We start from the raw sequence: 22,725 nt of genomic DNA on the forward strand, positions 1-22,725 counted from the left end.
GTTTTCCTCTAGACAAGTGAGGAAAGTTGAGTGCTGTAGTAATTTGTAACTTATTTAGTGCTTACAATGAGTTCTGAACAAGTACTGAGCTCAAAGAAACAGATGAGTGCTAAAACTAAGAAGCTAGCTAGTTGCAATGGAAATTTTGAAAAACAGACTTTTGGCGCCAGAAATAGTTTAACCCCAGTTATGTGGGGGGGGGGCTTAGGAGCTCATAAACAGTCCTGGACACAGCAAATCCGTATCTGACCTGCCACAGGAAAGGAGGGAAACAAGCTTAGAAATTTTTTTTCCAGTAAAGTGGAAATGGAGAAAGCTGGGACAGAAGTTAGTTCAACATTAAGAATCTGAGTGGGTTGGCCTTCACAAATGTTCTCTGTTAGATTGTATGTATGTCTAATGTGTGTGTAATGATGCCTGTACCATGGTCGCAATCACATGTGTGTTACAGGGTATGTGTGTGTACCTAGCAACATGTATACTCTGTTACAGCAGTATGCCAGCTATATTAACAACTGTGCACATGTTAGGTAGGTAGGGCTATGGCATCAAAGACTAGGGTGGATGACTGTTAATACTGGAAATGTACATTACATTCATTGCAAAGGATGACAATATTCTTTGTGCATTAGCTTGATATATACCCCCAGTGTGAGGTTGTGCATTGTATCCCAAACAGTGTGCCGAGTACTAGTGTATACTGGTTTGTTGTATGGAGTGTGGCAGGCACTGTCAGACAGTTGTGGGCTGAGCACTGATATGTGGTATTGAAAGTGTGTATCCTCTGATAGACAGACAGATGCTATATATGGCAGTTAAGTGATATCTGTACTTCATAATGTTAAGTGTGCCACATGACTTGCTCACACATATCGTTTAATTGTCTTCCAGGGTTATGGCTCATCAATGCAATCCAGCGTATACAACTGCAGAGAAGATCTTGTTCGCCGGGTAAATGACATAGGCATGCATAACCGGATATATGAGCAGGTACGCCATCACTGCAGTGAATTAATTAGACATGTCTGGTGGCATGCATCTGATATCCATAGACAACAGCTTGTCACAGGTGGTGGGGCGCCCATACATCCCTCCTCACCAGAGTGGAGGAACTGTTCCTAAGCGTGGTGGCTCCTGGCCTACAGTAGCAACAGCATCATACATGTGTCATCATGGAGGCCGGAGCCACACAGCAGGACAACATGGAGCGTGCAGGTAATATGCCCTAGCTATAGACTACTGTTACCTGTATTGTTAGAATATGCTTATGTGAAATGTGTACTGTGTGTTTAGCAGTTGTGCTGCCTCTCGTGTGCAATACTGATATGTGGAATAGTGGAATAGTATCTCCACACCTGTGACTGTTGACTGTTGTTCCACTGTAGATTAGCACACTCACTCACGGTAGCAATGCCACAGTTATGGCCACTGACAAACTGTGTCATATTCTTGTAGGTCCCTCTGGTGTGACAGCAGGGCAGACGATACATGCTGGTGAGTGTGTTAACACTTTAATATTGGTAATGAAATGTGCATGTCATAGGTGAGGTGTAGGTCATGTACACGTAACACACCTACGCATAATGCATGCTGTCCATGTTTGCTGTGAGACATTAATCATCTCAGTAAAGTCAGTAGCTGCCTCAATCACATACAATGCACAGTGCAGCAGACACAATTGTGGCAACACTATACTGCACCTTGAATATGCATAGTTGCTACAGCTGTACACAACAGAACACATTTATCATACGCAGTACATGAGAACATGCTACATTTGGCATTACCACACACCCGCCGTAAGTTCACACGTCAGTATCCCACATGTCATGTACACACACATGCTGTACCTCAGGGGTAGAGGCCTGTCATGGGTCTGTGCAACACTCTGCAACACATAACACAGTCATGTTAGGCAATGCTCCCTATTGGGCACCTCACACACACACACACACACACACACACACACACACACATGTACAAGGTGCCTGTGTAATTGTGAACATAGCCACGGCACTGCAGTTCAGGTACAGCATGCTAAGCAGTGGTCTTGCACACATTAGTAGCTGTGAATGACCACAGTATGCATGTTGATGATGGCACAGGGTACTACACCCCATCCAGTTACAGTGACCACAGTACTACTCATAGCAGTCATTGCTTTGCACCTCAATGTTGTGTGTGTGCAAACATATCCACCTATACACAATATGCATAGCATGTTGTGTGTGCGCCTACATATGCCAGTATACACAATATGCACAGCAGTCACCATCCAAAGTGTCACTTATATGCCCTTGAATGCTAGTGGGTGTATAGGTCACTTGACACACATTGGGTATGTGTGGTGTTTAATGTTGCAGTCGTGTAGCATGCCATGCCTGGCACCAACATATCTGCAATATGTCCCGCACTCGCCATAATCACTGTACACTGGCCATGTCGAGCATTGGGATACCTTCACGTCAACATGCGCCACTCATCCCGTGTGTGTACATTGCATGCATGTGCTACACCCATGTCCACTATTATCTGCTATGGACACAGACACTGTACTCAGACATGGATATCTATGTGTCATACAGATAACACATGCAGCCATGGCATGTATACCTGTGAGAGATGGTGCACAGGGCATTCCAGAGCTGATAATACCTTCACAGCAATGTTGTGTCCATGTATAAATTGTGTTCCAGGGTGTAGCCAATCACTGAACAACTACACAGTTGCATCAAAGCCATGTATACTGCCATTACATTGGGGCATCTACACTTGCACTATATGGTCTTGGGCAACACATATTCTGCATGCTGACATGTGTGTGGTGACTGTTTACCTTATGATACTGACACCCACCTTCACCCACTATAGAGTATATGTTGGATTGCTGGTGTGTGTGTGTATGTGCTGTAGTGAGGAGTGTATTAGTGTTCATGTGTTCATGTGTGCATGTGTGCATGTGTTCATGTGTTCATGTGTTCATGTGTGCATGTGTTCATGTGTGCATGTGTGCATGTGTTCATGTGTTCATGTGCAGACCGTAAAGTCTGTTTCCTGTCTTCCTCTCACAGGTGCTGAGTTAGGGCTGGCCGAATGCAGCAGGGAACCTGAAGCCACTGCCACGAATAGTGCTGATGATGAGACATGTATTTTGACACAGGAAGGTTTGACAGGGTCTGTTATTGGTCCACCAGTTGACAGTACACAGCGTTCAACCCCATCTATGCGCGCACTCATACTGCCAATACATCCCTCACCACCAATGGCCATAGGCGAGGGACAGCATACAGTTGGCACTGACCAGGAGAGTGTGGTACCCATGGCACTTGCATCCCCTCACAGCAGCCATAGCCGTATTCCTGGAATGGTACCACATAGGCGGAGGTCCAGGGGTTTTCGGGGGAGCACCGCTGGTCGTATTGCCCCTGGCAGGCATGCCCTCACTGAGCTTACGACGTCCAGTATGTTCTGGGCTGTAATTGAGGCTCAGGCACATATGGAACGGTACACCAGGCAGGGACTTAGGGCACAGAGGGCACATTACACTGTTATCAAAGACAGCATCCGTGACCTTGCTGGCGCCATCTGGACTTACACCGAGGTCATTGATAGACATTGGGGGGAGACATTAGATGCCCTCCACAATATGTCTTCCATCAGCCAGGACCATGCGGGATGGTTGCGACGTCGACACGGACGCATGCCAGCAACAGCAACAGCTGGCAGTGGTCACAGATGGCCCCCGGTTCACAGCCGCTCCCGTAGTGCCAGTACCAGCCCCAGCAACGCTGGGGCTGGCCTGTCCATTGACCGTCCAAGTAGACCATGTGCACGTGGCTCTGGCCAGTCCCAGCAGGGACATGGGTCCAGTCGTCCTACCTCTGCCTCTGAGGACAGTACCCAGTCAGGGTTGGTACCCGATACTGTCCGTAGCACCCCTGCCAGGCACAGGTACTGTGTCCATGGTAGGAGACAGTGATCTGTACAACCTAGCAGGTACAGTCTGTGGCTATCCCACAAACTGCTGTATATGGCAGCCACATGGTGGAGCTGTGTGCATGCAGACACACACACATTAACCAAACAACTAGGGCTCACACATACACACACACATTACATCAACATTGGCCCATGCTGTACTGTTGTCCCTCACACACACACACACACACACACACACACACACACACACACACACACACACACACACACACACAGACATGTCGATTGGATGGGTCAATGTCAGGCTCTGGCCAACAACAAAATGCCCTGTGCATATGATGATAACTGTGTCACCTCCTGTCATCTGTAACATTGATGGAGGAACAGACTAACATGGTGCTGATGCACAGGGTGACACTATAGCAGTGTAGCAATATTAGCCAGTTGGCAACAGGAAAGTGTAATGACATCCTTGTAGGTATATCTCAGCAGACATTATGCATCAAAGCTCTGATTGTCAATGTAGCATTGTTTACACCACTGTTAGGTCTGAGTATGTATTGTTCACCCATGTGCCACTTGGCTGAAGTGTAATGTGTTGCCAGCATGTGTTAGTGAGTGGACAGTATGTGTGTGATGTGTGCAGTACAGATTAGCAAGTGTACATCTGTGAACATGGTGGGTGCGCACTGACTGTATGTACGTGCATAGTGGACACATGGGACGTGTGGCATACCCTGTTGTACACATTGTTAACATCTCATAGTATCTTTCAATGGCCAGTATGCATTCCTACTACAGTTATGTACTAACATGGGTAGACATGTGTATATGACATGGGTTGACACTATGCTGTGGGTGATACTGTTAGTATCTGTCAATGATTTGCAGTCTGGTAGTATACACAACCTCAACAGCATAACTATAAGCAATCATTGGATGATGTCCTGACAAATGACACACAGTTGTAGGGAACTCAGTAACAGTGCTACACTATCACACTAACCAATGGTAATGACCGCCACCCATTCCTGTGTCCACACCTGTTTGGCATATAGCCCCCTTAGGTGCATGCAAACACACTAGGGATGTGTCCATCCAAATCTGGAAATGCATGCATTGGCCTACAATCCATTCCCTGGATGGGACACATATCCTACACAAGGGTATCATACAGACAGATGCCTGTCATCTGATACATGCTGTATAGCAGTACGCTGACTATGGCATAGTGATCCACATGTACTATACTTACTATCCCATCAGTACCACAAAGGTGGTAGCCCTCAACATGTATGTTGGGTACCAATGTGTACGTACAGTCTCATGTTATGTCATGTGTCCCTTGGTATCCATAGGTATTGTGGAGTCCCAAGGTGTGTCACATGAGACATTAGAGGCCTGGATGCATATCCACAATGCAGTTTTACACCTATAAAGACTGTCCATTATTGGCAGTCATTGTTGTGTATGAACATGTCTGACATATACCCCAGGCATATACCCTCACTCACACTACTGTTAAGTAACTGTCATGGGTGTGTGTGGCACAGATGACCTTGGCCACGGATCATGACAGTGGATGGCCTTGTCACATACATACATATGTGACCTACGATCTGAGAGGCAGTGGCACAACCTGTCAATGGCAACAAATGTATTCATGTAGTATGCAGGCTTCACACCTATGTACTGATTAAGGGAACATGTACACATATATATTTGACACGCAGATACCTGATGTGTGCAATGCACTTAACTGTTGTAATCATAATATGTCATAACATAGTAAAAGCAAAATCCACACTGCATTGACCAAGAGTGACACACACACAGTCAGCGCTTAAACCCCTACCTAACTATATTATGATACTAATGAGAGATGCATTAGCACGGCATGCTATTTGCTTTACTGGGTGGTTTCCCTTCTCTGTCTGTATTTCTAGGGTGGTGATATCATCAGTCTTTCCAAAGAGGAATGCACATCTCTTATTGTGTTTTCCCAGTCTTCAAAAAGGCCACTCCTTTCAAAGAGAATTGCACACATACACACACCCCCCACACAGTCAGCATTTGCAGGATTCAACTCCCTACCTAACTATGTTATGCTACTAGAGAGAGAGAGAGAGACGCATTAGCATGGCATGCTATTTGCTTTACTGGGTGGTTTCCCTTCTCCTGCTGTATTCATAGGGTGGTGAAATCATCAGTCTTTCCAAAGAGGAATGTACATCTTTTAGTGTGTTTTCCCAGTCTTCAAAAAGGCCACTCCTTTCAAAGAGAATTGCACACACACACACAGTCAGCATTTGCAGGATTCAACCCCCTACCGAACTATGTTATGATACTAGAGAGAGAGAGAGAGACGCATTAGCATGGCATGCTATTTGTTTTAGTGGGTGACTTCCCTTCTCCTGCTGTATGCTGTATTTCTAGGATGGTAACATCATCAGACTGGACATGGTAATGTGTGTACACTTTGTTTTATGCCATTCCAGGAATGGTCCATGTGGGTCGTCAGGTGTTAACAGCTGGAACAGGAACTCATAATCCTTACCTTGTGTGATCTATCTGTGGACACATCGACATTCCTTCATATGTCAACACATATTTATGCACAGCTTGTTGGTTTTCTGGGTACTACATGTATCTGGGATGTTGATAAAGGGCTATTCAAAGTGTATGTGAGACATGTGTAGCTGTGTTCAGTGATGTATGTCCTGGGTGGCTGCCTTGCTAACAGTCTAGCATGTTTGGGAACCATGATACGCACATGAACATACCACAGTTAGTAGGGTTGTGTGTATGTCAGCTTCCAATAGCTCAGTTTATGACTTCAACCATGATGGACTCCATGGCCTTGCAGATCAGACTTCATAGGCGTACTGGACTATACTTCCCATGGTGTGTTGTGCACCAACACTTGTGTGGATTGCCATATGTTGCTGTAACACATTCAACGGTTCCACATCCTGTGTACGGGGGGAGGCTCAGCTGACTGTTCAGGTGCAGGATCTGTTTGTTCTGTAGTTTATGCATAACACATATTGGAAATCAATGTAGTCCACTTGATGCCATGCTTTTGGCATTGGGGGTAGCTGTTCATCCATTCTACTTGTGATATCTCCTGGTATGATGATATGGACTGTCGTCAGTGGGAGGTGGGTATGTATATATGGGCATGTCTGTCATGATGTTGGCATTGTCAGTCAGGTACAGTTGGCCCTGACTCATGACATATATGTGTGTACATTGCTATATATGACATAGCTGTCGGAGTTGTCATGATTCAGTCTGGACTCCTTCTCAGTTACTCTTTACAGAACACCAACGAACCTGAGCACTAATCCCTGTTATATTCTTTTACACACTTAACACCCTACTGATCCTTTGTGATCTGGCTACAGAGTATGTCATCATGATATCCCAGCATGTCCAGGGGTCGGCTTCGTGTGCACTCTCCAGTCCAGCTAGTGAATATTGTGATGTAGACACAATCTCACATCTGCCTCATGTAGACAGACAACACTCTCCTCTTCCCGACAAACTCAGATATATGTGTGAGATGCACCTATAGAGACATACAGGGTGCTAAACTCTCTCAACCCATGACTGGCATAGTCTATCAGGTGGTGAAGGTAACCACACACACCACATATCAGTCTCACATATCCTCTGGTGACAGCACTCAAACCACATTATCACACATACACATACTCGGATGCTGTAAATGAACTCTACCTAAGCAGCAGAGACCTCCACAGCAGGCACACACACAACTGCTACCCCACTACAGTACCCACATCTCACATAGTTCACAATGTCAGTGTGCCACACAGTCACTGCCCTTCGGGCTAAACTACACACATAATACACTTGTGATAGGTGACACTTATTGTCAGACACACTGACGTACCACTCACCAGCCCATACAAGGGAATAGTCCCTTTGTGCTGTCTGTCGGGTGCCAGGATCTGCCACATAACACAAGCAGTCAGGTCACTCCAAAGCAAGTACAGAACTGGCACCATCATTGTCCATGCTGGTATATAAAACCTCATACGTTACTCCCTGGACCAGATGACATGGTACATGGAGTAACACTGTGATCATGTAGCCCAGGCAAGTATGACCCTGACCAAGTATGATGTCACAGTACACAGACAAACATATCATGTTTAACAGTTGGCTAACAGATTGGTGTCATTCATAGGGGATACAGTGTCTGTCAGCCTGTGGTGACATGCTCAACATGCCACGTAGCTTCACTATGGACAGCTTGCACCTGTCACCCTTGGACCTTCGAATGCTGGCTAAGGCTCTTGCTACCACCATAGTGCATTTGTTGAGCAGGGCTCAAAATACAAACCCAACTCCATAGACATTACAGGTTAAATGACACTAAGGGTAATGCTGCTCAACACCAGATGTGTTACCCTCATATTGTGGCCACTCAGGACTCCCCTCAGTATGGGAGATAGCGATATCTGTGCACTAACAGACACCTAATTCAGGGTCACATATGCACACTGGCACTACCAGGTTATGTTTCATACCATGCTTTCTGACCACAGGACTTGGAACGGACAACACAACTAGGGGGTGTATCCATATACATCACAGATACACACACCTCCGGGTTAGTAGCACTGCAGTAAGCATCACAGACCATACATATACAACTACCATTGTGCAAAACTGCCTTTCAGTTTGTTGCCTGCTACAGACCACCCTCCCATACTCAGGAACCACAGTTGGCTTTTCTGGGAACAGTGGAGGATATGAAGGTCTCCACAAACACCATTATATTGGGTGACTTCAGATACACGAATATTGATTGGAGATACTACTCAAGCCCCAACAATGTCACCCTACAGTCGCTACAATTTGTAAATTCATATGCTATGGCACAACCAGTCACCACAGCCACAAGAGGGAATACATATTGGACCTGATCATCACCAACATGGGGACTCTGTGTTCCACACCAGCGATATACTCCTCATTAGTAAGGTTGGAACATACATATATCTCACTGGACATACATATACACTCCACACACCCATCCTGGGTAATCTTGGTGAACTTCTGATGAGCCAACGTCTCACTTCACCAAAGCAAGGTGGTATCCTTCAGAGACCCTGAGACAGTGGCAAATACGGCTCCAACTGCTGAATCCTTTACATACACATTCTATGGACACCTAGTGGACTGCATGGATTGTGCTATACCAAATAACAACAGGACTCACTCCTCCAATGGCAGGGGACCTGTCTGGTAGAACCCAGCCATTAATAAGCTGTACAACGTCAGGAGGAAGCTACTACATGATAGAGCACAATCACAGACGGGGAAAGCATCTGTGATCTGTACTAGCAGACAGCTACGATCACTCATGTACTTATTTAAGGTCTGCTTCTCATGGACAATTGCACCAGACACACAGGACTATCACAAGGCCTTTGTCAGTTATATCAGGAACCTGTGTGGACACTCACTGATATGCTGTGAGTTACTGCATACTGACTAAACTTACCCTGAACCCACTGGCATAGCCAACATCGTGGCAAACAGGTTCAGTGCAGATGTCTCCCCCATCCCCCCTAGGAAGCAACTATCCATCCCAACAGAGTGTAACCTCCCTGACACCACACAGTAACAGGTGAGTGCTGCCCTCCCCAAGGCATACATTACAGCATCAATGGGACCAGTTGGACTCCCGGCCTGCATCTTACACGAGCTTCATCACTGTGCAATATTGGAGTTACTACAGGATATGTACCCACAGAATGGCTTACAGCGACAGTGGTCCCACTCCACAGACTTGGTGCCACAAGGGACCACAGACAATATTGCCCTATAAGCCTAACTAGCCTGTTCTGCAAAGCTATGGAGCGTATTGTCATGGGACTCTTAAACATAGACATCGGGAACCTACATACACTGTGTCCTACACATTTCAGCGTTGTTGTGGGGAGATCTTGCCTTTTGAACATGTTTGTATTCTTTAGAAGGTTAACAGGTCCATCGACATAGGGACAGTTGTACACGCAGCCTACCTGAACCTTGCAAAACCCAAAATACACCGAACCCACAGACATTGCCAACATCCTAGCTGACAGGTTCAGTGCAAACTTCTCCCCCCCCCCACCAAAAGGGCAAATATCTATCCCAGCAGAGTGCTGCCCCCCTGACATCTCAGATGCTCAGATAAGAACCACCCTCTCCAAAGCAAAAAACACAGCATCAATGGGGCCAGACGGTCTCTCGGGCTGCGTCCTACATGAACTCAAAGAAGAGCCAAACCCAAACATAAAACTACTGTTCAATCTCAGCCTTACTACAGGATATGTACCCAAAGAGTGGCGTACAGCAACAGTGGTCCCTCTCCACAAAGGTGATGCCTCAACGGACTTTGGAAATTATCGCCCCATAAGCTTGACTAGCTTGGTCTGCAAAGCTATGGAAAGGATCATTATGGACCTCATAAATAAAGATATTGGGGACCTACAGACACTGGATCCTACCCAACTCGGCTTTGTTAAGGGCAGATCCTGCCTCTTAAACCTGGTCGACTTCTTTGAAACAGTCACCAAGGCCATTGATGAAGGGAAGGTGGTCCACACAGCCTACCTGGACCTCACAAAAGTCTTCGATACAATACCCCACTCAGGCATTATAGATAAGCTCACCAGCTTAAATATAAACCCCTATGTCACTAGATGGGTTGCAAACTGGCTCAAGGACAGAACCCACATGGTTAGAATTGCTGGAGCCATGTCAGACTCCAAACCAGTTACAAGTGGCATCCCACAAGGCTCAGTCCTGGGACCTCTCTTGTTCGGTATATATTTCTCGGAGGTACAGGCCAACACGGAAGGACTGTGGCTGACCAAGTTCACATATGACTGCAAACTGGGCGCCATAATTGACTCTCCAGCTGACACAAGCATCCTCCAAAAGGGCCTCATAGAAACAGACAACTGGTGCCAGAGCCATGGCCTCAAGCTAAATGCCAAAAGGTGTATAGTCATCCCCTTTAGCAAAAACAAAGTGCCCACAAATTACCATAAAGGTGGTAATCCATTAAGTACAGAAGAAGTAATTAGGGACCTGGGGACCCAAGTTGATAGCAATCTCTCATTTGACAACCACGTGGCCAAAGTGGTTAGAAACCATTTTATATAACCCACCTAATCATGAAGGGATTCACATCTAGATTAGGGGAGGTCATCATGCCTCTTTACTCATCCCTCATCAGGCCCATAATAGAGTACAATGCCCCTCTTGGGATGTACCTTACCAAACACCTGCAGCAACTGGAAAGACCCCAAGGGTACCTCACCAAGAGGATCAAAGGGCTCAAACAGATGCCATATGCTGCCCGGTTAAAGAAACTCCAGCTCTACTCAGTGGCATACCGCCTGCTCAGAGGCGACCTGCACCAGACGTATAAGGCCATGTCCAACCTGGAACTAAGGGACACGCTGCACCTCAAAAAATCCAAATCCCATCGAGCTACACACTCGAGAGACTTGAACCTGAGCACTGAAATAAATAGGACATACTTGAGGGACAGATTCATAACCCAGAGGCTCCCTTCACTCTGGAATAAAATCCCAGTCCAGGTTAGGCAGAGTCCCTCATTGACTCTCTTCAAGAGGAATCTTGATGAGTGGATGGGAGATTGTAGGTTTACCCCGGGTATCACTTCTGTGTCACTGTTAGACAGAGGCACAGTATACTAACCTCGAAAAAGGGCATAGCAAAATTAATTTAAAATGGGTGGCGAAAGCCAAACATACTCTGGCTAGGCTTATAAATGCCCTATGGCAGATAGCCTACTATGTACCTATGAACCTCTGAACACAACAACCCACTGGGCCATTATGCATAGGCTCACCAGCATCGATATGGACACATATCTCACATGATGGATTGCTACCTGGATCAAGGATAGCACCCACATGGTCAGAATTGCAGTTGCCATGTCTGCCTATACACCAGTTACATGTGGCATCCCACATGTCTCGGTCCTGGGACCTCTCTTGTTCAGTATATATTTGTCTGACATACAGGCTACCACAGGGGGAATATGGCTGACCTTGTTAGCACTTGACTGCAAACTGGGTGCCATAATCAACTCTCCGGCTGCCACATGCATACTCCAACAGGGTCTCACAGAGATGGATGACTGATGCCTGAGCCACGGCCTACAGCTAAATGCCATTAGTTGCATAGTCATCCCCTTTCGGAATAACAACATGCCCACACATTACCACATAGGTAGTACTCCATTACATACGGTAGGAGTTGTTAGGTGACTGGGGACATGACTTGTTTGTACTATCACCTTTGACATTCAAGTTGCCAAAGTGGTTGGACAGACCTTCTATATATATAAAACACACCAAACAGCCAATACTTAATCCAGCAGAAGTTTTCTTTATTCTCTCCAAAGATCTGGTACCTCGGCCATTCGCCTTCAAAGAATCACAATTCAATGCTACTTAGTAACAGTATTTATATAAACATTAATTGGATCAATTATTCAATTTATTACATCATTAAATGCAAAAAAGGAGGGAAAAGAAGCATCAAAAATATATTTAAAGTGACCTTACTGTTTGTAAATTCTTATATAAATATGTGAATATTTGTATCAAAAATATAAACATTTTATATTATTTATTTTATCATCAGAAAATATTCATAACATGTTAATTAATCAAATTATCATATGCCTAATTCTAAATTCAGTCCTAAAGGTTTTAAAGTATTATATTTTAGAATCATTCTAGTTTCTAGCTCCAATAATCTGTCACAAATATTATCACCTTTACAACAAAAAGGTTTGCCCAAAATACTGAATTTTAAACTATCAGCTTTTCCTTCATGAGCTTCTAAAAAATGTTTGGCAACGGGACTAGATAAATTATGGTTTCGGATGTCTTTTAAATGCTCTAGAATTCTCACCCTAACCATTCTTTTAGTTTGTCCAATATACCATGTATAGACCATGTATAGACCTTCTATATAAGCCACCTTATCCCATATGGTTTCACATCTAGATCGAGTGAGGTCATTGTGCCCCTATACTCATCACAACCATGCTTGGTTACAATGCCACCTTTGGGGTGTACCTTACCCAACACCTGCAGCAACTGTACTGGCTACAGATATCCAAGCAACAGCCACCCCTAAACCATACCCATGAATCACATATCTCACAAAATCAGTGTGCCTCACAGTCACAGACCTTAAGGCCAAACAACACACCAAATACACTTGTTATAGGGGACTCTATTGTTTGGCACACTGACGTCCAGCTCACCAGACTGAACAAGGAGAAAGTCACTGTATGCTGCCTGTCAGGTGTCAGGATCCACCACATAATGCAGGCACTCAGGTTACTCCAAAGCAAGTACAAGTATGACTCCGTCATTGTCCATGCTGGTGAGAATGACCTGAGACGTACCTCCCTGGACTACATGAAAAGAGACATAGAGGTGCTCTCTGATCATGTAGCCCAGGCTGGTATGACCCTGACCTTGAGTAGCATCTTGCCCTCACCAAGAATGATGCCACAGTATAAAGACAAAATGATCAGTTTCAACAACTGGATAAAGTATTGGTGTCATTCAAAGGGGATCCAGTGTCTGTCAGCCTGGGATGGCATGCTCGACAAGCCACGTTGCTTCGCTAGAGACGGCTTGCACCTGTCACCCTTAAGCTTTCGTATACTGGCCAAGGCTGTTGCCACCCCCATAGTGCCTTTGTTAGGCAAGGCTCAAAGGACAAACACACCTCCATAGACAACCCAAATATAAAAAAACTAAAGGTAATGCTACTCAATGCCAGAAGTCTAAACCTCAAGATGCATGCACTCAAGGCTCTCCTCAGTATGGAGAAAATCAATGTCTGTGCAGTAACAGCAACCTGGTTCAAGGCTCCTGAGAGCACCCCAGCACTACCAGGTTATAACTCATACCATGTGAACTCGGACCGAAGCACAAAAGGAGGGGGAGTATCTATATTCATCAAAGATACCTACATCTCCAGGTTAGTGGCACTACACGAAGCATCGGAAACCATCCATGTGCAACTAACAGCGGGCAAAACTGCCTTTTAGTTTGTAGCCTGCTACAGAACACCTTCCCTATTACAGGAACCCCACTTGGCATTCCTGAGAACACTGGAGAATATGAAGGTCTCTCCAAACACTATGTTACTGGGTGACTTCAACTACCCAAACATTGACTGGAAAAACTACTCAAGCTCAAACACCCTCGCCCAATGGTTCCTTGAATTTATAAATTCTAACACAATGAAACAACTGGTCACCACTCCCACAAGAGGGAACAACAGATTGGACATGGTCATCACCAACATGGGGACTATGTTCCACACCAGAGGTAAACCCCTCATTGGTAAGATCAGACCATAAACAAATTTCCCTGGACATCCATATCCCATCCCCACCCCCAGCCAAGGAAATCACTATAAAGAATTTCTCAAAAGCCAACTTTGCACTTCTCAAGACTGAGGTGGAATCCTTCAAAGCCCCCGGGCCAGAGGATAATACAGGCCAATCCACAGAATCCTTTACAAATGCATTCTATGAGCACCTGCAGGAATGCATGGATCGTGCTATCCCAAATAAAACCAAGACTCACTCCTCCAAAAACAGGAGACCTGTCTGGTGGACCCCGGCCATAAATAAGCTATACAACAGAAGGAGGAAGCTACTACATGACAGAGCAAAATCCCAAAAAGGGAAGGCATCTCTGATAAGTATTAGCAAGAAACTTCAATCCCTCATAAAATCATCAAAGGCTAGTTTTGAAAGAAAAATTGCACTAGACACTAAAGATGATCACAAGGCCTTCTTTAGTTATGTCAGGAATATGGATGGAAACTACCAAATATGCTGTGAATTGTTGCATAACAGTACAAAATATAATGAATCTACAGACATAGCCAACATCCTGGCAGACAGATTCAGCGCAAACTTCTCCCCCCCTTCCCCCTCAAAGGAACAAATGCCTATCCCAACTGAATGTAACCTCCCTGACATCACAGATGCACAGATGAAAGCTGCCCTCTCCAAAGCAAAAAACACAGCATCTATGGGACCGGACGATGTCCCAGGCTGTGTCTTACATGAGCTCCAACAAGAACTGAACCCTCACATTAAGTCACTGTTCAAACTTAGCCCTACTACAGGATATGTACCCAAAGAATGGCGTACAGCTACAGTGGTCCCACTCCACAAAGGTGGTGCCACAACGGACCCCGGGAACTATCGCCCCATAAGCTTGACTAGTCTGGTATGTAAAGCTATGGAGCGTATTATCATGGAACTCATAAACAAAGACATTGGGAGCCTCCAGACACTGGACCCTACCCAATTCGGCTTTGTTAAGGGCAGATCTTGCCTCTTAAACCTAGTTGATTTCTTTGAAACAGTTACCAAAGCCATAGATGAGGGCAGGGTAGTCCACACAGCCTGCCTGGATCTTGCAAAAGCCTGCGACACAATACCCCACTCGGGCATCATAAATAAGCTTACCAGCTTAAATATCTACCCCTATATCACAAGATGGGTTGCAAACTGGCTCAGAGATAGAGCCCACATGGTCAGAATTGCAGGTGCCATGTCCGAATACAAACCAGTTACAAGTGGCGTCCCACAGGGCTCAGTTTTGGGACCTCTCTTGTTCGGTATATACTTCTCTGAGGATCAGGCTAACACGGGGGTATTATGGCTGACAAAGTTTGCAGGTGACTGCAAAATGGGGGCCATAATCAACTCTCCAGCTGACACAAGCATCCTACAAAAGGGTCTCACAGAGATGGATGCTTGGGGCCAGAGCCATGGCCTCAAGATAAATGCTAAAAAGTGCATAGTCATCCCCTTTGGGAAAAACAAGGTGCCCACAAATTACCACATAGGTGGTAATCCATTAATTATGGAAGATGTAATTAGAGATTTGGGGACCAACGTAGATAGTAATCTCTCCTTTGATAATCACGTTGCCAAAGTGGTTAGAAAGACCTTCTATATAGCCCACCTTATCACGAAAGGGTTCACATCTAGATCAAGAGAGGTCATTGTGCCCCTCTACTCGTCACTAATCAGGCTCATAATTGAATACAATGCCCCTTTTGGGATGTACCTTACCCGACACCTGCAGCAACTGGAGAGACCCCAAAAGTACCTCACCAAGAGGATCATGTGCTACAAACAGATGTCCTATGCAGCTCGACTAAAGAAATTCCAGCTCTACTCAGTTGCTTACCACCTACTCAGAGGCAATTTATGCCTGACGTACAAAGCCATGTCAAACCCAGAATTAATGGACATGCTCCACCTCAAAAAATCCAAGTCCCTTAGAGCTACACGCTCCAGGGACTTAATCCTCAGCACAAAAATAAATAGGACATGCTGGAGGGACAGATTAATTTCCCAGAGGCTCCCCTCACTCTGGAATAGAATCCCAATTCATGTTAGACATAGCCCCTCGCTGATCCTCTTCAAGTGAAATCTGGATGCGTGGATGGGAAATCACAAATTCACCCCTGGAATCTCTTCTGTGTCCCTGCTAGACAGAGGCACAGCAAACTAATCTTAAAGGGTACCGTCTGTGACCTACTTTGCAGAGGCACAGTAGGCTAATCTAATAGGGAGGCGGAAGCCAAATACACTCTGGCTAGGCTTATAAATGCCCTAGGGCAGATAGCCTAGTATCTACCTATGAACCTATAAACCTATAAGTTCTGCACCAAGCAGATGTAGGGACTCACACGGATGACCTGCACAGTTTGGATGCAGTAACTCCAGCTCTACTCAGTCGCTTATCACCAACTCGGATATGATGTGTGCCTATTGTTTGCAGTAATACCCAACCCAGAATTAATGGACATGCTCCACCTCAGGATATCCAACTCCCTTGTAGCTACACACTCCAGGAACATATACCTCAGCACAGATGTTAGTAGGACATGCTGGAGGGAAAGATTCTTATCCCAGGGCCTCCACTCACTCTGGATTGTGATCACAGTTTCACATAGGCAGAGCCACCCACTGACCACCTGCAGGGGACATCTTGACGGCTGTATGGGTGATCGTATGTTTACCCCTGGGATATCTTCTGTGTCCCTGCTAGACAGAGGCACACTAGCCTAAACGTACATGGGCTATCTTGTGTGACCTACTATTCACTGGCACAGTGTAGTAATCTGACAGGGCTGCAAAAGCCAAACACACTCTGGCTAGGCTTGTACATACCCTAGGGCAGATAGCCTAGTATTGACCTCTGAACCTATGTTTATGTTCGGGATGCACAATATTTATTGCTGATACTGTTTGCAGGTCTTTATCGTCTTTGCTTTCCCAGTTTCTATAAACAACTTGGCTATCTGCAGAACATGTTTGATCATGACAGGGTTCCACTATATTATATATGTGTCTGTTGTCATGTAACTGTGTGCACAGGCTGGATTGCTGGATAGTGAGAGGTTAACACTTGCAACTGCCAGATATGTGTGGCCCACTGCTGTACTCAGACATGGCCTAAGTGTGTAAGCATGCCCAGTTCAGGCTTTCCATGTTTTGTTGCCTGACATATGTCTCATTTATTCAAGTGTGTGAGCATGCCCAGTGTGACCTTTCAGTATGCTGCTATCTGAAGTCCACTACATTTGTGGATGTGTGTGAACATGACCAATATTAACATTTATACTGTGTGTGTTGGAAGTCAAGTTCTGTTCTTACTGCAGGACTCACCTTTGTGTCACAACTCAACAGGGATTATGCTGTGCCTGCAGGGTTTCCATGAGATACTTTGCATAGACTTATCAACATTCCTTCATACCGGCTGAACACTGCAATACTGTCATGGTTTAGTGGTTCTGTAATTTAACTATGGTGGACAGTATCCTGGGTTCGAGGTCCATCACTGCTTTATATTTTCATACTGAGCAGACCAGACTGCTTAAGGGCCAGTTAAGCAAATATGAGCATGTTGGCTTTTGTTCAGCTATGCCCTACTTAGACCAGGCTTGTCCGACATTGCTGTATAGTCACCAACTTTGCTGGACATTGCCCAATATTACTTGACATTGACCACAGTTGTACTAGTTGGTGTGTGCGATTCTGTTTGCATATACTACATGGTGGTAAATGCTGTTTTGCACTTTCTTAAATTGCTTAACACATGGCAATCATGCCTCAGGTGGTGCTGCAGGGCTACCTATGACGGATGCACATACTACACTCCCTGTACATGTTTGAAAGCAGGTAGTGTCAACTTAGGCATCCCTTTTAGTATATGTGCGAGTCAGAGAGAGGTATCATTTCCAGGGTTCCTACTGAGCCAGTGTATGGGCTATGCATTGCCTCTTTGCCAAGGCCAAAGCATACTGGGCACACCTCCTTCTGCCAACTGGGGCAGGCTCAGGTTGTTCCTCCTCCGAGTCACGCTCTGCCTGTGATGACCTTGGCAATGGTGGGGGGCTGTTTGGCCCAGGCCTATGCTGCTCCTGCTGCAGCTGTTTTCACAGAATCATATTATGTAGCATAGCACATACCATGACAATTTGGGTACATGTAGTTGGTGAGTACTGCAAGGCTCCACCAGATGTGTCCAGGCACCGGAACCGTGACTTGAGCAGCCCAAACACACGCTCGATTACATTTCGTGTTTGTGCGTGTGCCTCATTATGGCATTCCTGTTCAGGTGTGTGTGCATTTCTGATGGGTGTCATCAGCCATGGCTCCAGTGCATAGCCAGCATCCCCCACTAGGTGACCATGTGGGATGTCCCCATTGGCAAATGTCTGGTACAGCTGCATCAGATGCCAGATATGGGAATCATGGTAGCTTCCAGGGCAGCCAGCACACACATTCAGTATTATGCCCTGGGCATCACACACGACCTGGCAGTTGATGGAGGGGAAGCCCTTGCGGATAATGTAGGCCCTACCCTGCTCACCAGCTGGAGCTTTGATGCGTATGTGCGTTCAGTCAATTGCACCAACTACCTCAGGATATTCTGCTATTTGCTGGAAGAGACGCATATTGCTGGCCAATACCTCATGGGAATTGGGGAAATATACATGATCACCGACGTGTGCTGACATGGCATCCAGGAACTGGTGCAGTACCCTGGATGCTGATGCCTGTGATATCCCCATCATATCACCAGTTGGTCTCTGGAAGGTACCTGTTGCTAGTATTCGTAGGCCAACACATACCTTGGTTTCCACTGGAATGGGTTCCCCTCTGTTGGTTCTGTGTGTGAGGCGTGACCTGCACAGCTCAACAATTTGCTGCATGAGGTCTCTGTCCACTCTATAGCGCTCCACTATCTCCAGCTCATGTAGCCCCTGGTAAGTTACCCTGGGCCTGTACACTCTTCTCCGTCTCCTCACTGGGGGTCGGTTGGCAGCATTCCCATTGTCACCACCCTCAGCATGTTGCATATGTCAGTTTATGACAGTAATGACAGCCCCTAACATTTCTTTGTCTCAGTTAAGCCTTTTCAGTATTCACTTCTCTTAGCTTACTGCAGTGCTGTAGTGTCTCTGAGCAACACATGGTGAAAAGTTGTTTGCAGAGCTTTAAGTGCTGGGCTGGTTTATTGCCTGTGTAATTGCCTGATTCTAATTATTTCCACCTGCTAGCTCTACTGACTCTCCCAGGTTAACTTCCAACTGTTTGTTGTGCTTTCTTTTCCCTTTCCATTTCCTCAGGGGGGCAACGCCGCGCACAATAGCACAAATGCGAGCACACGCGCTAACACGCATGCATACAGGCTTAGACAGAGTTACACTAGCTAATTCCTGCTTCAACACACGCACACCAGCACAAACGCGCTTACAATACTTTAAACTGCCTTATACATGCTTACTCCGGCTTACACGCACGCACACTGTCTTACTCGGGTTTACAGGCGAGCACACGTGCGCATACACGTTGCAAGCATTTTTACAAGAAACTTTAGTGATACCCACAGTGTGCACCTTCTATTTCTTGACTTTAGCTAGGATACCTGGTGACACACCTCTTCCAGTGATGAGCAACTGACAGCTAACACATGCCACTCTGCTCCAATGATATTATCTTCTTTCATACATACCCCCTCATGATGTCACCTATATCCTACTCTGTTACTCCCCTTATCCTTGTCTTACACTCCACTGACTGTGGTCATTTGCTATGTAGACTTGGCATTCACTATTCTTACCCTCATTTGCATAGGATTGCCTACTAATGCTTGGTTACATCTCTTAGACTGGGTTCGCCCCTTAGCAACCCCTACTCGGTAGCCATGTTGTCTTCAGCCTGCCATTACCTTGCATTGTACATTACAAATTCCCATAAAATCCACATTTGTGGATTTTAATTATTAGTTTTCTGGTTTTTAGAGCGCAGCCCATTTGCGCGACACTGTGCTACGCTTAAACATCGGAAACCGGACAAAAAAAAATTAATTAATTTTTTTTCATATTGCATCGGGAAACATTGCCAATGGCCATATATTTGGCCATTGGCATGCTTCCTGTACTGGATGCAACCTGTCACGGCTCCATTTTGCTATTTGCAGAATGGTACTCAGTTGTCAACTGAGTACATTTCTGCAAGTAACACTGCTCTTACTCGGACAGGTTTGGGTTTCCTGAATTGCAAATCTACCTCATTTGCATACCTTTCGGTTGCAGTTGAGGTAATTTGCATGTCCCAGCCCTGTCCGTGTAAGAGCCGTTTTAGGAGCTCTCTTGCATGCCCCTGCAGGCTGTTCCTGGATCGCTCATCAGACATGGCTGCATGGAGTCTTACTCTACTCTTAGACTCCGTGCAAGCCATTGTGAATCTGGCCCAGTGTTATTTAATATCAATATAAACTGTTCCCAGTAATTCCTAACAATTTTACTGTTGTTTTCTCACTTGATTAAGTTCCTGTTTTTTTAGACCATTTGCTGTCTATCTTGAGTGATTACAAGTTAATATGGTGGTCTTAAAGTTATTCTCACAAATTCAGGATAATTTGTGTCGTGTAAGCAAATTAGGCTTAGTTATGCTTATCTCTAAGAATTGCAGTAATACATGAGTATATAAGTCAATAAATTCATGTAGCAAGGCCTCAGGTAGCTGTTAATGAGCTGAGTCAAGCCATCTCCACGAACAAGCAAAGTTAATAAATGTAACCCTTAATGGTCCCCTATAACCACCTGACTAAACCTCCTTAAACCTACTTCCTAATCCTACACTCTTCTTTTTTTAGTTTAGGCAATGTGTTTAATACTGCTAGCCACTGTGTTACTACTGCTATAATTTTTGTTCATGAAATTTGTATGATTCTGTATGATTGTTTTATCAACCAATTTCCATACATATGTAATTTTTCCTGCTCATTTTTATATACTATGTTATGTTATATTTCAATGCAATTCTTTTTGTGGAGATTTTCTCCCCGGGACTCCACTGAAAATGGGTCCTTGGCCCAGTGGACTTTCCCGGTCAACAAATGACAATAAATAAATAAAATAAATAAATAAATCTCAAATGTCTTTATGATTAGAAAAGGGAAAATGGAGTCAGATACTGTTAAAGGCCTAGAAATGACAAACGATTGGTGCCAAAACCATGGTCTAAGACTAATGCTAAAAAATCCGTAATCATATTATTCAGTAAATCAGATATCCCTGCTAATTATAATATTGATAACACATTCCTAAAATAGACACAGTGGTGAGGGACCTAGGAACAAAAGACAGTAAACTAAACTTTGACCATCAGGTAGCTACAGTAATGAGGTCATCTTTCTGTGTGGCTCAACTTATAAGTAAAGGTATGGCCTCAAGATCAAATGAAGTCATAGTGCCATTGTACTCAGCCATCATAAGGCCCATAATCAAATTCTCCCTTCTACATGTACCTATCCAGGCACTTATACCAACTGGAGCAGCCCCAGAGAATTCTCACTAAAAATACAAAGCGTAAGACATATGTCTTATGCAGACCGACCTAGGTCCTATCCTTTTTCTCCATCTCATATCATTTATTGAGAGGGGACTTAGGCCTGACCTACAAGGCATTATCTGATCCAGCCATGATGAAAATGTTATGGACCTGAACCTTATTTGTGACTCTAACATAACTTGCCGGAGAGACAGATTCTTATCCCAAAGGCTACCTCATCCCTGGAATAAACTTCTCATCTTCATAAAGCAAAGCCCATCCCTTGCCCTCTACAAAATGAATTTGTATAAATGGATACTGAACTGTAAATTTACTCATGGGGTACCATGCATGTCTCTTATAGACACAGGCAATTTGTAAAATGACTTAGGGCTCTGACACCCAAAGACACACTGTCACGATACTACTCCATTCCATATCTGGGGAATAAATATATAATATTGTCATATCCTGGGTGTTATTCGCTAGACTTGTAAAGGCTCTTGTGCTGTTAGCCTAGTTATCACCTATAGATCTATGATTCTGCATAATCTGTGCCTATACTGTATGCTGTGACACACCTCATCACCTCAAATTACTCAGTAGTTTATATTAAATGATAATTATATCCACAGGAAGATTTATTTATACAGCAAAGTAAAACAAATGGAAAAAAACAAAAATTTTACTGATACAATACTGAAAAAGGCATGCTTAAATAAATAAGTAAATGAATAATGCTGATCTTCAGGTTTATTGTTCAAATAAAGCTAACACTGAACTGGTCTGACAAAGAGACCAAATTTATAGTCTAGCCCTTA

Source organism: Protopterus annectens, chromosome 5.part0, assembly GCF_019279795.1.
Source record: "Protopterus annectens isolate FY-2018-M chromosome 5.part0, PAN1.0, whole genome shotgun sequence".
In the NCBI taxonomy this organism is placed as follows: Eukaryota; Metazoa; Chordata; order Ceratodontiformes; family Protopteridae; genus Protopterus; species Protopterus annectens.